Source organism: Mustela nigripes, chromosome 2 (assembly GCF_022355385.1).
Source record: "Mustela nigripes isolate SB6536 chromosome 2, MUSNIG.SB6536, whole genome shotgun sequence".
In the NCBI taxonomy this organism is placed as follows: domain Eukaryota; kingdom Metazoa; phylum Chordata; class Mammalia; order Carnivora; family Mustelidae; genus Mustela; species Mustela nigripes.
This window is the reverse complement of record NC_081558.1, coordinates 208,038,023-208,053,827: the sequence shown is the minus strand read 5'-3', so window position 1 is coordinate 208,053,827 and position 15,805 is coordinate 208,038,023.

Genomic DNA, 15,805 nt, shown 5'->3' with positions numbered 1-15,805 from the left:
AGTTTCAGGTGTAAAACATGATGATTCGATGTCTGTGGAGCATCTGGGTGGCTTAGTTGGTTAAGCCTCTGCCTTCAGCAGGGATCTTGGGCTCCCTGCTCAGTGGGGAGTCTGCTTGTCCCTCTTCCTCTCCCTCCACCTGGCTTGTGCTCTTTCTTGCTCTCTCTCTTGAATAAATAAATAAAATCCTCAAAAAAAAAAAAAAGAGAAATCATGTCCACAATTAATCTAATAACATGTCATCATGCAAAGTTATAAATTTATTTTTCTTGTGATGAGAACATTTAAGATCTACTCTCTTAGCAATTTGCAAGCAAATATACAGTACTGTCTTGTTCACTATAGTCAGCACACTGTGCATTACGTTCCGGAAGGCTTATTTACTTTATAACTGGTAGTTTGACCCTTTATCACCTTCACCTCTCTTGACCCACACCCACACCTCTGGCAACCACGTCTGTATCTATGAATCTAGTTTTCATGTCTTAGATCCCACATATAAATGAGATCATACAGTATTCATCCTTCCCTCTGATTCATTTCACTTGGCATAAGGCCCTCAAGGTCCATCCATGGTTTATGGAGGCTTCCTCACGTAGGCGTGATCAATCATTAACTTCTTTTTCAACCCTTCACCCTTCTTAAGAGAAAATTATGAGCTTCTAATCATGGCTTATTCTATCTGGTGGTCAGCTCTCATCCAGGGGCTACCCAAGAACCCACACAGAGTTACCTCATCGGAAAAAAAGACACTCCCATCACCCGGGAAATTACAAGGGCTTCAGGAACTGCATGCCAGGAACCAGGGGCAGAGACCAACAGAGACCAACAGAGACTCACAACAGTGAAGAGGAGGAATGATCAGCAATCAGCAGCTTCCTTCATTTAATTCCTTCCTCTCCACAGACAATTCTTTCTGGCTACACATTCCCTTTGAAAAGACTTCTGCCAAATTCAGACTTCCAGAAGAAGCTGGTGTGTGGTGTCTTTTATGCCAGTTACCTGGATAAACATACCCGCTTAGCAGGAGGAGTACCTATGAAACGGCAGCTGAATCCTACTTCTCAATAATAATAAAAAATTAAGGCTGCATCTCATTCTCTAGAATTCTAACACAGCTTAGAATCACAAATATACTGTATGGCTGTTTGTTCCTTATGTGTTGTTTTTTTAATGGAAAGGTTCATAAATAAGAAAGAATACATGGTCCAAAATTTTAGCTGCAGAATTACAGGCTAGGGCAAAAATACGAGTCTAGGAAATTAAGACAGAGTGTGTTGTGGTGGAGAGTCTGTCTGTCCACATGTAGTCCAAAAAGTCCTACTCATGTTCTAAAATCAACTTTCTCGCAACCAAAATACAAACGAGGCTACTTTATGTCCATAGGTGCACTAGCATCTGAGGGAAGAGAAAGGCAGTTAAAAGCACATGTTCCTTGGGGCGCCTGGGTAGCTTGGTCGGTTAAGCATCTGCCTTTAGCTCAGGTCATAAGCCTGGGGTCCTGGGAGCGAGCCCTGCATTGGACTCCCTTCTCAGCTGGGAGTCTGCTTCTCCCGGTCCCTCTGTCCTCCCCGCCCCCTTGTGCGTGTGCACTCTCTCTCATATAACTAAATAAAATCTTAAAAAGAAAAAAAAAAACCCCACATGCGTTTTGCTTCCAATCTGACTTCTGCTCTAGACAATGGCTACTTTTGCCTTGCTTGGCCCTTAGCATGTGGGCTAACTTACCATGGAACTGAAATTCTTGCAAGCCTTCACTACTGTGTTTGTTTTTGCTGTAACAGCAGTATCTGCTCATTGTGGTGAATCTAGAATACAGGAAAATAATAAAGAAGAGACAAGGGCGTCTGGGTGGCTCAGTTGGTTGGGCGACTGCCTCCGGCTTAGGTCATGATCCCAGGGTCCCGGGATTGAGTTCCTGCATCGGGCTCCCTGCTCAGTGGGCAGTCTTCCTCTCCCTCTGACCCTCCCCCCTCATGCTCTCTCTCTCTAAAATAAATAAAATACTAAAAAAAAAAAAAATAAAGAAGAGAAAAAATGCCCCCGTAATCTTATAACCCCCAGACAACCAAAGCTTGCATCTTAAACCGCCTAAATTCTTGAGCAGCAGTAAATTGGCAAGGAGGCCACGTGACTCACTCCCCACTTTGTGGGAAGGTTGTAGAAACCACATTGAGGATGAGCTAGGAGGGAATCCTGCTTTTCACATGCTGGTGTTTCATGACGATATAAAAATCAGGCTGTCAATAGTTCCAGGCCTTTCTGCAGACACAGTCTTGACTTTGCAAAGCTCCATGACTTGGACCCAGGAAAGAAGATGCCGGACGCCTCAGGTTCACTGTTGAGCAGCACTCCAGCTGAAGCCTTGGGTCGGCCCATCCTTTCTGTTTATGGTCATGCAAAGTCACGGGCATCTTGCAGCAGACCATTACACGGAGCTCCTCTTCTGTTTCGTGGGTGTTCAATGCCTTGTGAAGGCACTTCTTTCCTTCTCTTGCCGTCTTAAACTATTGTCAACATGAACTTCCATTTTTTTCTTTGAAACCTCAAATATCATCATTATGTGACTTACTGGGGAGCCACAGAAAACAAAACAAAACAAAACAAACAACAACCAAATTCATTTATGTACATTTGTTGCTGAAGGCAAGATCAGAAAGAGTCCAGGGAGAATAGAGCATGCTCAGAAAGCGCAAAGTTGGTTTATGTCCACACTTCTTCCCCTCCCTCCCTTTCCTCAGTCCCTCCTTCCTTGTTTCTTCCTTCCTTCCTTTCTTCCATCTCTGGCTCATTCAACATCCACAAGAGCATCACACACTGGGCCCTGTTCTGAACCCAGGAAACAGAGACTCTGAGCTTATGGAGCTGACGTTTTTAGTGACAGTGACAGAGGACACCCAGGCCAATCAGCAAACACAGCCCCTCACGTCTCAGACCACGCTGGCCATGCTATTGAGACGGACTGGCTTCTGTCCCAGGAGGTTCTCCTCGTGTGTGTAGTTGGGGATTCTGTAGGAACCCTTATCTCTCTTCTGTCCCAGGGCTAGTGGTAGGTTCTGAGGTGACTGGACCCTCCGTGTGGAGAGCAGGGAAGAAGCCCTGGCAGGAGCTGAGGTGGCCTTCAGCGGTCAGAGCTTTTCAAAGTCCCCAACTATAGCTCGAGGGGGACCCTTGCTGGAGGAACTTGGGGAGGTGTTCATGAAGTGGCAGTTTCTTCTCACCTACCTAAGGATCTCACCCCCAGTTCACAATCCCACCAGCCTCTCTGACTTGGGGGAGACTCCTGACCTGCCTTGACCTTCCCCAGACATGCAGTTGCCTGCTGGTATTGTCCCAAATCCCTGGGAACCCGGGGAAAACAGCGAATACCCCCTCACTTCCTCCCCCAAATGTACGGGGGTGTCTATTCAAATGAAGCCCCAGAACCTACCTGGTCGATCTCAGACCCAGAAACACCATTTACTTCCCAAACAAACGGACATCACTCATCGCTTCAGGAAGTGAATTAGTCTTTACGCACTTCCATTTGAATGAAGGCAATTCTAGGAAATGTACTATGCTCACACCAAAGTCTGGCCTTATCCCAGTAGTCAAAGAGGTGGATCTGTTTACTTTTTCAATTCTTGGACAAAATTTTTTCGAACAAATATTAACTGACTCTTCACTCAACATGCCAGACATCGTCCTAGACACTTCAGCTACAGTGCGGACCAAAGCATTATAACTACATGTAAATGTCAACATACCCTCAGCCTTCAGGAATTTAATGATTATTTACCAAAATAAATAAATAAATATATAAATAAATAAAAGCCATTTAAACAGGAAGCCAGACAGCCTAAGAGACAAAAATTACTGAAAAGATTCTGCACTTCCTGACCTAGATAGAGCTTTTCATCAAAGTGTATCTTTTAAAAATATGGGCACCGCTGTGTGTTGGCTTTGCAACCCTCAGAAACAAGAACTGTCGAATCACTTTTGCTGGTCAAGGAGATCAGATCCGGCTCCCTGCCCAACTCTCCAGGGCTCTCCAGCGTTGGGACAAAACCCAGGAAATGGAGGAAGGACTCGCAGGTGCTGAACCTGCAGTGAGCACAGCTGAGACACTCAACAGTCCAGTCAAAGGGGATAGATCAACCTGGGCTCCAAGTCCCTATCGGGTCCACGTGCAACCCGAGTCCACCTCCTGCCCCTCAAGGATCTGGATCTCCACCTGCAGCTTCCTGGGGCAGGGTGGCAGAGGGGAGGGGCAGGCGGCTTGTTTTCCCACAGGCTCTTCTTCTGCAAACGCCCCGCCTCCCACTCCTCCCCCAACCACCACAAGGTTAACTTGGCAAAACAGAAGGGACTGTTTTCTATTCCCCCCCAACCACCACAAGGTTAACTTGGCAAAACAGAAGGGACTGTTTTCTATTCCGTGAATTAAATTCCTGTTTGGCGCCTTCACTTGAAAGCAGATTAATCTCATTTCCAAGAACCAAAATACCAATCTTCAGCTCAAGCCAGCTTTTGGAAATGGTTTGTCACTGGTAGGTAAAGGACCCTGCAGGTGACAATGGAAAAGAATAAGGAAAGAGGGTAAAACCAATTAGGAGGGGAAAGTAGGACCAGAAAGTGAAATGTGTTTTGCTGTTACTTAAAAAACAAATGGTGACATAAGAGCTTTTGCAGGGCGCCTGGGTGGCTCAGTCGGCTGGGCAACAAACTCTTGATATCCATTCTGATCATGATCTCGGGATCTGGGGATCGAGCCCCACCTTGGCTCTGTGTTCATTGGGAGTCACCTCGGGGATTTTTCTCTCCCTCTGCCCCTCCCCCTCTCTAAAATAAACTAATACTTTTTTTTGAGATTTTATTTATTTGACACAGAGAGAGAGAGAGCGAGAGAGAGCAAGTGCACAAGCAAGGGGAGCTACAGGCAGAGGGGGATGGAGAAGCAGGTTCCCCGCTGAGCAGGGAGTCCGATGTGGGACTTGGTCCCAGGAGCCTGGGATCATGACCTGAGCAGAAGACAGATGCTTAACCGACTGAGCCACTTAGGCGCCCCAAGGAATACAACTTAAAAAAAGGAAAAGAGCTATTGTTTGTGCAGTATTTAGGGGTATAATAAAATCTTTTGTTTAAAACCTAGCACCTGTGATAAAACATGTTCTCCTTTAGTAACTAATTGCCATTGGAATCTTTTTTTCTGTAAAGTTCATATTTTGGATCATTTTTGATTGACAGAAAAGGCACAAAGATGGTACAGAAGGTTCAGTGTGTCCACCCCCCCACCACCTCCGCCGCCGCTTCAGTTTCCCTGATGCTCTTGCATTATTAAGGGACACTTGTCAAAATCCAGAAACCAACAGTGGTCCCTTGATATTAACTAAACCCGAAATGTTGTTTGGATTTGGATTTCTCCAGTTTCCATATTAGTGCCTTTTCCCTGTTCCAGGATCCAATCCAGGATACCACATTACCTTGCACTGGATTATTTTTGAAGTAGCAGATCCAAGATTCCCAAAAAGGGTAGAATTAATTGTGTGTTATCCTGTTGGTACTGTTGAAATCTAGACCTTCTTTTGAGTGTTTTTGGCTTTTTTTTTAAAAAAAAATTTTATTTATTTATTTGATAGAAGACACAGTGAGAGAGGGAACACAGCAGGGGGAGTGGGAGAGGGAGAAGCAGGCTTCCTGCTGAGCAGGGAGCCCGATGCAGGGGCTTGATCCCAGGACCCTGGGATCATGACCTGAGCTGAAGGCAGGTGCTTAATGACTGAGCCACCCAGGCGCCCCTGGCTTTTTAAAAAGAAATCAAATCAAAAGGACAAACCACTGAATCTGTCTGTTACAAGCAAGAGCTTGCAAGGGGAGGACTCAAATATGCATAGCATGAATGTATGCCAGTTATACCTCAGTCAAGCCACACACACACAAATTGTGTGTCACCTTTAAACGTAGGGTTGCAAAATGCTTTGTCAATGATTGTCAAGACAGCAGATCCGGGGTGCCTGGGTGACTCAGTGGGTTAAAGCCTCTGCCTTCGGCTCAGGTCATGATCTCAGGGTCCTGGGATCAAGCCCCACATCGGGCTCTCTGCTCAGTGGGGATCCTGCTTCCTCCTCTCTCTCTGCCTGCCTCTCTGCCTACTTGTGATCTCTGTCTGTCAAATAAATAAATCTTAAAAAAAAAAAGAGAGAGAGTAGATCCATCTATATATTCGTGAGTCAGAGGGCACCTTTTCAAGAACCTCAATGGTGGGGATTTTTTACTCTATAGCTATTTTACCCTTAATCTGAGTTGGAAATCAGACAAGGACCCACCCGTAGATAAAATGATTCCAAATTAGTGCTGGAAGGTCTGACCCTCTCAGGTAGCTCCAAGGCCTGGAGGAAACTCCCGTGTCACTGCCAACACCCCAGTGATGATGTCATAAACAAACTGGAGCTTGGCCTGCTTGCGTGTCAGATGTCCCTGGAGCTGATAAGGAAAGCCACCAAGAGGCCAGACCTGTCTCTACTGAGGAACGAGTATGCCCATACTTCAGGCTGCGTTTGAAGAAGCTGGTGTCACAGAATGAAATAACTAGGGCATGTAATACGTATAATACAGGTCCACAATTCTTTTTTTAAAAGATTTTATTTATTTGCTTTTTAAAAGATTTTATTTATTTGCTTGAGAGAGCGAGCATGAGCAGAGGCAGAGGGAGAAGCAGGCTCCCCGCTGAGCAGGGACCCTAGCGTGGGACCCAACCCCAGGACCTGGCCTGGGATCATGACCTGAGCCAAAGGCAGGTCCTTAACCGACTGAGCCAGTCAGGCACCCCTTAGATTTTATTTTATTTATTTAATTAATTAAAACTTAAAAAAAAAAGATTTTATTTATTTATTTGACAGAGATCACAAGTAGGCAGAGAAGCAGGCAGAGAGAGGGAGGCAGGGAAACAGGTTCCCTGCCGAGCAGAGAGCCCGATGCGGGACTTGATTCCAGGACTCTGAGATCATGACCTGAGCTGAAGGCAGAGGCTTAACCCACTGAGCCACCCAGGCGGCCTAGATTTTATTTTAAAGTAATCTTTATACCCAACATGGGGCTCGAACTCATGACCCTGAGATCAAGAGTCTCGAGCTTTACGGACTGAGCCAGCTGGGCGCCCCCAGGTCCACAATTCTGACAGTTCCAAAATCCGAAGAGCTCTGGAAATCACAAATTCTTTTATAACTCAAGATATGGATTAACATGAAGCTCTATAGAGTCTTCATTTATCCCATTAAATGTGAAATAGTTACGAGCGTCCCCTTGGGAACAGTAAATGGTTTGGTTAACAGACTGCTGGCCGCGGCATGCTGGACACGCTACCTTATCACCTGTCTAAACCCTGAATGGCTAAAACATTCCTGGTCTAAGGTTTCCAGGTAAGGTGCTGCATTGCCTGTGCTGATAACCGCTTCCATCTATTGAACCATAACCCTGGGTATGCAGCTCGCCTCCCCTTTGCTCCCTAGTGGCAACTCCAGAGTGTGGTGGACCCTGAGCAAGTGCCCAGGAGGTATAGGGCTAGCATGGGGGGTTTCATGGGACAGATGTCACCATGTAACTCTGAGGTTAGCTTATCCATCAACAACATCAGAGAAAGGCCTGGAAATCCTATCGAGGATTTCAACAATTCCCCCACAAGGGAAGCAAAGTCAAATGAGAGGTATTCCAAAAGAGAGACTCGTGGGTCTCAGCAGGTGGCTGAGAACACGGGGGTTCCTTTAGGGGAGTCATTCCCAGCTGCTAAGGATACCCTCGGACCCAGAGTCAGCTTAGTGGGGTGGTGAAGTCGCCTGGGCTGATGGGTCATTTTGGGGGAAAGTAGACACTTAAGACCGGGAGGGTCTGGGGCCCTCTTTGGAGTGGAAATTGAGAGCCAAGGCCTTGATGAGCCCCGGGACACTTAATTTGGGTGACCTGTCCTTGTCCCAGGTACCTCCTGAACAGGACCAGCCCTCCTGGGCCACATGGCAGAGGAAGGCATGACGCAGCCTGGGATGACCCCAGGGACGCTTAGGTTAACACAGCGTGGGCTTCCTGACCCTGTCAGCCAGACCCTGGAAGCTGCAGTCAGCCACAAGGTTGGCTTAGAAGTCACAGGAAAGGGGGCGATAGAGTGGGATTCGCTTCTCAGAATAACGTCTTTGGCTAATTTACCCTCCGCTGAGCTCAGGCAACTTTGTAATCTGCGTGTAATTTGTACTCAACCCATTTAGTAAAATAGCCATCTGGTTCACATAATATTTGATGCTATGTGGTTGATGTGAGAAGACACTTTTACCAGTGGTTAAAGCCCTTCGAATTCTTCACCCCTGACAGAGAAGACAAAGAGGCATGTGGTTATTATGTTATAACCACACAGTATCAAAGGTTACTTAGCTAAGTGTGAAAGTAACAGTAAGCGCTGCGAACATCAAGAAACTCAGGAAACTATTCCTCGAAACCCTCTGATCACATCCCGTACTGCTTAAAAATCAGTTAGGTCAAGGTCCCATGCTTTTTCACATGCTTAAAAAACCCTCTGGGGGGCACCTGGGTGGCTCAGTGGGTTGAGCCTCTGCCTTCGGCTCAGGTCATGGTCTCGGGGTCCTGGGATCGAGCCCCGCATTGGGGGGGGTCTCTGCTCAGCGGGGAGCCTGCCCCCCCCCCCCCCCGCCCAGCCCTGCCAGCCTCTCTGCCTACTTGTGATCTCTCTGTGCGTCAAATAAATAAATAAAATCTTAAAACAAAACAAAACAAAAAAAACGCTCTGAGGGCGGCAAGAAATCAGTCCCGGTCTCATTCTGGAAACAAACACACACAGACAGCTCCAATAACTTCACATCAGCAAAGATTTACTGAGAAACAATAAGGCATGTGACATTCTAAAGGGTCTAAAATGATAACCCAGAGTCTGCCTGTGGGGTCTTGTAGCCCACAGGAGCGTAAGACAGGAAGACCAGTGACGCCCAGACCAGGCAGAGGAGGAGGGAGGCAAAACCAGTTCTTAGAAGGAGGTGGCGGGTCAGCAGGGTCAGTGGCTGCGGGGGGCGCGGGGGAGGTCGGGAGAGGCTGGACCAAAGCGCCGGGGATCTGGTGGCTGGGGACAGCAGTGGCTTTGAGAGAGCCCAGTTGGTGAAGCCAAATCAAGAGGGATTAACCAGTGAGTGGGTGTGAGGAAGCCGAGAGGAGTGTGGTGTGAAGACGGCGGTGCACCGAGGAAGTGGTAGGGCCCAAGGACATGTTCCGTTGATCGTTTTCAGTTAGGGAGCCGGGAGCCTGTGTACAGGTGCGGGGAAGGTGTCGGCAGAGGACATGCCGGAGGAGGAGAGGTGATTGCCTCCATCGCTCTGCACCTGTGTGCAGGGCGAGCCCAGCTCAACTCTCCTGTCTTGATGACTACTGTTTGACTTTGGTTTGTTCTATAATGAGAATTTTTCTTTTTCTCTTCCTCTTCCTCCTCCCCCTCCCCCTCCCCCTTCTCCTTCTTCTTTTTCTCTTCCTCTTCCAATTAGGGAAACTCTATGCCCAGTGTTGGGCTCAAACTCACAACCCCAAGACCAAGAGTCTCAAGCTCTACTGCCTGAGCCAGCCGCCCCCCCCCCCTTAATGAAAACATTTTGATATTTTACTCATGAAGTTAAAAACAACAGCCAGGGGAGCCAGAGTGGCTCAGTCGGTCGAGCCCCCAACTTTTGGTTTCGGCTCCGGTTGGGATCTCGGGGTCGTAAGATCAAGCCCCAAGTCGGGTTCTGTGCTCTGCGGGGAGTCTCTGGATCCCCGCATCCCCTCTTCCCTCTTGCCTTTCTCTCTCTCTGGAAAAAAAAAATAAAGTTAAACTCTTAAGAAATTAAACAACAACAACAACAAAAAACAACAGCCAGGACAAGCATTTGCTGAGGTCTATCTGGTTTCCTGGATGGGTTTGGGGCAAGTCTGAGCTCCGCTCAAACCTTCAGTGAAGGGGTGCTTGGGTGGCTCAGTGGGTTAAAGCCTCTGCCTTTGGCTCAGGTCATGATCTCAGGGTCCTGGGATCGAGCCCCGCATCGGGCTCTCTGCTCAGCAGGGAGCCTGCTTCCCCCCAATCCCACCCCGCCTGCCTTTCTGCCTACTTGTGATCTCTCTGTCAAATAAATAAATAAAATATTAAAAAAAACCCTTCGGTGAATATAACAACTGTGCTGTGGATTATTATTATTCAGCCACAGAAAGAATGAAGCCATGACCCAGGCTACGACATGAATGAACCTTGAAAACATGCTGAGTGAAAGCAGCCAGGCACAAACAGTCGCATGTTGTGTGATTCCATTTACGTGGAATGTCCAGAACAAGCTGGACATACGGAGACAGAAAGCAGGCTGGCTGGTGGCCGCCGGAGCCTAGGAGGAGGGCTGTGGGGAGTGACTGACTTCATGAGTGCAGGGTCTCCATTTGGGGGTGCTAAAAATACTTTGGAACTAGATGCAGAGATATTAGATGCTGTTAGTGTACTAAATGCCACCGAACTATCTGCTTCAGCATGGCTAGCTTTTTCTCAAACATAATAATGAAGCCGAAAATGATGCCAGGAGCTGTCCCTTGTTGAATTCTGTTCCTCTCTGCAGGGATTTTTACTCCATATCCTTGCACCTGTGGATGAGTCCCTAATACTTACTGGACGGGTCCCCCACCGGGGACAACTCCAAGACTGACTTTCTGTGGCCCTCCTTCGTCATTAGCTAATGTTGTGGCTCAAATATACCTTGCTCTGGGTGTTATGTAAGACTGATGAATCACTACTCTACCTCTGAAACTCATAATACACTGAATATTAATTCACGAGATTTAAATTTAGCAAAATGAGACATTAAATAAAATACATTGTACCCTCAGGGTCTGGGTATGCCAGGGACCAAAGGTATTTCCTCAGAAAGGGGACTTTCCTTGCTGGAACTGGGGGACTCCCTGATAAACTGGGATGGGTTGGTTGCCCTCTCTTGTGCTCTGATTAAAGAAGGCACGCGGAAGTTAAGGCCTGCCCAGTCCTGGGGGAAAATCTCAGGCTCTCTCAGACATGCAGCACATTACAGAGACGCGTGACACGGCTCCTGGGTGACAGGGATGGAGGCTGGATCTTAAGACTGGTGAAGCTGGCACAGCCTTAGATCAGGGGCTGTCAGCAGCTTCTCCTTTAGAAGTAGAAATTGGAGTTTCCTTTGAGGTCCCTTTGGAGGTCAAGGGCTAACATTGACATTTTAGGTATAAGAGAGCTCCCGAAGGATTATGCCAATGGTGGTGGGGGAAGCTTGGCAAGACCTTTTAGTCTGGTGCAGTCAGTGAATGAAATTCAGAGATGCCTCCAGCTGGTCGTGCAGACTGATTAATTTACAGAGATGCCAAGGAGGCTTCTAGAAAGAGTGACTGGGACTCTCTACTCCTTTGCTTTGAAGTTCAGTGTCACCGGATGAGGGATGGATGGGGGGAGGAGGAGTTCGACTGAGGCTGGTGGAAGAAGGAACATCGGGGTTCTGATTCACCCTCAGGGCTGGGCATCTGGAGGGGGCAGGACCAAGGCAGTCTGAGCCTAAGTCATTTGGGAGGAGTATTAGCCTGTGAGGGACCTGGCCATCAGTGAATTATGGGTCACCTTCACAAGTGAGCTTCCAAAACACTCTTCATAACAACCCAACGTGGAGATAAGCCAACGTCCAACAACTTAGGAATGGGTCAACAAGCCATGGTACATCCACTTCACAGAAATTATTCAGCAGTAAAAAATTAAAAAGAAAGAAGTGCTAATATGTCTACCACAGGGATGAGCCTCGAAAACTCTGTGCTAAATGAAAGAAATCAGTCTCAGAAGGTCAATGTGTTGTATGATTCTCTTTCTGCGAAACATCCAGAACAGGGAAATCCATAGACAGAAAACAGATGAATAGATACCCGGAGCCAGAAGGCAGCAAGTGGGGAGTGACTACAAATGGGTACATAAGATCACATTTGGGATCCCACCAGGGTATCCCCAAGGGTTGTGCTGCTTAATCCCTGTGCACTCCCCATCCAATGGCTTCATGGATGCTTCCAGACCAGCAATTTGGGAAGCAGTCTCTGAGGCCCCAGCGGGGATCAAGGCAGAAGCAACCAGAGGAGGATCACGTGGTCTAGGTGTTCTCAGAACTTTTAGTCCCCTTTGCCCAAATGTGGGTATTTCGGGTCACGGGGTTGGTTGTTGCCCCGGGGTTTTCGTTTCCTGTCTCTTGGCAAGCTTCTGTTTGCCGTCCTGTTGTGTGAGGTGGAGAGAGTCATAGCTGGGGGCGTAGGAAGCCTAGACCCGGCCTAGCCCAGTGCTTGTTCTCACTGCACTTTGAACAGCCTGCGTGTATGTAAAGGCTAGCAATGCTCAGGGCCTGTGCCCTGAGCCTCTGGGTCCGCTGGGGAGGAAGGTGTGGTAGGATGCCCCCTCCTTGACCATGCAGCCAGAGTAAGAGCCCCTCCTTTGCAGAAAATGATATTACATAATTGATCATAGAGCATCCAGACACAAATAGAGGACAAGAGTGTTAGAGAGACGTGGCAGGCAGTAACTGGTGTCAACATTATGTTAATTTCCCAGATTTTGTGATATCCAGGATTTTTAAAAAAGATTTTATTTATTTATTTGACAGCAGCAGACGGAGAGGGACGAGCAGACTCCCTGCTGAACAGGGAGTCTTACATGGGGCTCAATCCCAGGACCCTGGGATCATGATCTGAGCTCAAGGCAGAGGCTTAGGCAACTGAGCCACCCAGGTGCCCCGATATCAGGATATTTGTCCCTTTTTGAGATTCGTGGCTTGTGATTTTATTTTCTCATGTCACATACTCACTTTCGTACCTAATTTTGTATTCTTTTTCTTAAAGAGGGACTTCCAGTGTTGTTTACGGTTTATGCCCTGCAAGATTTGGATCTGCCTCTTGGCTAAAGGCTCACTTAGGTTCAGGTAAGTATTTTGGTTAAGAGTTCTTCTAGTTTTACATCATACCCCTGCTTCTACAATGCTGGGTGTCTCACATTTAGTGACAAATCATATAGGGTGGTGATGGCAGGACCTGTTCAGTGTAAAGATCTAGTTTCCTCATTGCAGTTAGTAAGTAAGTATGTTGTCTCCATGCAATTATTCTGTCCCCCGGCTTTTCAGGGAATGGCTTCATCAGCCACTGATGAACGTTTCCTGAATCCGTAATTCCTCTGAGAATTGCCATAAAATGCTAATCTTACGATTGTCTCATCAATTTTGCTTTTTTTAAAAAAAATCAGTACTTAAAAAAATTAACATACAATGTATTATTTTCTTCAGGGGTACAGTTCTGTGATTCATCAGTCTGCTGTGAGTGCAACTCATAGCACTCACCATAGCACATACCCTCCCCAAGGTCCATCACCCAGCCACCTGAATTTTGCTTTTATTGGCTGGAATTCTTCTATGAAGAAAGGTTTCCTTCATCAATTTCACAGGTGATTTGAATGTCAACTAACCGGTTTAGAAGCATTGACCCAGTCTAACAGACCCATTTATAGGTGAGAAATACTGAGGTTCAGGGAGGTAAAAATATTTGCTTAAAATCACAGTCACTAGCAGTAAAAGGCTACTTTTTTTTTTAAGTACCAAAAAAGAAAAAAAAAAGTCTTTACTTTGAAACACCTCTGCAACAACAGAGCAGGGCATCACAAAACATTAGGCAACTGAGCCACCCAGGTGCCCCGATATCAGGATATTTGTCCTGTTTTAGAACACCTGTCAGCATTTCCTAGAACAAGATGCACATGAGAAAATAGGACCAGGCTCTGGGAAACATTTGAAGGCTTTCCATTTCAGCCAGGAACTAAATTAGTCCCCTGTTCTCTCACTGGAATTATTTAGCATGGCTCTGGAAGTTCTGGCTAATAAAGAAGAAAAGTGAGAAAGAGATGTTATCAAAAATAAGAACACAAAATCTCCACCATCTGTATATAGCATATTCGTTTTTCTAGAAGAGCTGTTCTCAAACCTTTTGGTGTCAGGACTCTTTATCAAACTCTTAAAATTTGCTGAGGAGGGGTGCCTGGGTGGCTCAGTGGGTTAAAGCCTCTGCCTTCGGCTCAGGTCATGATCTCAGGGTCCTGGGATTGAGCCCCACATCGGGCTCTCTGCTTGGTGGGGAACCTGCTTCCTCTTCTCTCTCTGCCTGCCTCTCTGCTGCTTGTGATCTCTGTCTGTCAAATAAATGAATAAAATCTTTAAAAAAAAATTTGCTGAGGACCCCAAACAACTTTTGTCTATGTGGGCTATATATATAAATTAAGACTGAGAAAAAAATTTTAAAAATGTTTACTTATTAATTAATTCGAAAGTAGCAAGTTACACAAAAATGAAAAATACTACATTTTTCTCAAACAAAAGAGCATTTGGTGAGAAAGGTGTTTTTCTTTTGCAGCTTTATAAATCTCTTTAACCTCTGGTCTACTGGCAGACTCTGCACTCAGCAGATGCAGTGTCACACAATGCAGTTGCTAGAAAATTCCACTGTACGCTTGTGAGTGAATGAGAGTGAAAAAAAGCAAATAACTTTCTGGTATTACTGTGAAAATAAATAATTTCGATCTTGTAGACTCTCGCACCTCTCACACTTCGAGAACTGCTGTTTCTGGAACACTCGAGAGACTCAGCTGAAAGTTTTACTAATATCAGTTACCTTGGTAAAGTGGCTGGATAAATGATAAATATAGGAAATGAGTCATTTTCCCATATACCAGCATCTCTGCAGTGTTCTACTTCCTCTGTGTGTGTATATGTGTTCATTGTGTGTGTGTCCTACTTCCTGTGTGTGTGTGTATGCATGTCCATTGTGTTACCTTTACAACAAATCTGAAATCTCAACAATCCAGGTGTTCTTTTGGCTTATGTTGTTGGGAGGCCAGGCTTTTCAAGGGTTTCTTTCTCCTCGGCATTCCTTCAAGAGCTTCTGGATGGGGAAAGAAGGGCAGACAGGATGGGAAAAACAGAAAACAAGGGTCTATACATATCATCAGAGCTACGCCTGCCATGTGCAGCCCTACTATGTGATGGTCCCTCTTCCTTCAAGTCGTCTCCCCCAAATGAGCTGCTCGCACTGCTGCTGACATCCCAGACCTCCTGGCCAGACCTTTCAGAGAGTTTCCCCACAGCCCCTCTGTGCTGCTTAATTCTCCCATGCTCCCTGGCCACTGAGTGAAGCGCGTTGGGCCAACAGAGGTTGGCCCAGCTGAAGTTCAGGAGGGACATATCCTTAGTTTTCAAAATCTGTCACCCTCTTGGTCACCCTGGCCCATGGTCAGACCTCTGTGTTCGTGGAGAGCTTCATGGAGAAAGTGGTACCTTCTCTTCCTCCAGTTTGACTCCCTTCTAGGAGCTGCCGTCTGAGGGGCTAATCTACACAGTTGGGTCTCTGGGCCTCAAGTGAATTGGTTGTTATGGCCACTTATCCTGAAAACAATAAGAAACACTGACAAGATTGGAGAAGTAGAGAAGTCGGCAGTGCCAGGAAGACAGGAGGAGAACAAGTAAGGAGAGGGCAGGTCGATGCGAGGCTGTTCTTCAGAGCATGAAGGGAGGCTCAGTCCCCTTCCAGGGAACTGGTGACTTTGTGGCTAGATCTAAAAACAGTGTCTTTTTAGCCCCTTCCTCCTCAAAGCTGTCGGCATTTTTAGGGTCATTCAAATTTTTTTTTTTAATGATTTTATTTATTTATTTGACAGAGAGAGATCACAAGTAGGCAGAGAGGCAGGCAGAGAGAGAGAGAGAGAGGAAAGCAGGCTCTCCGCTCAGCAGGG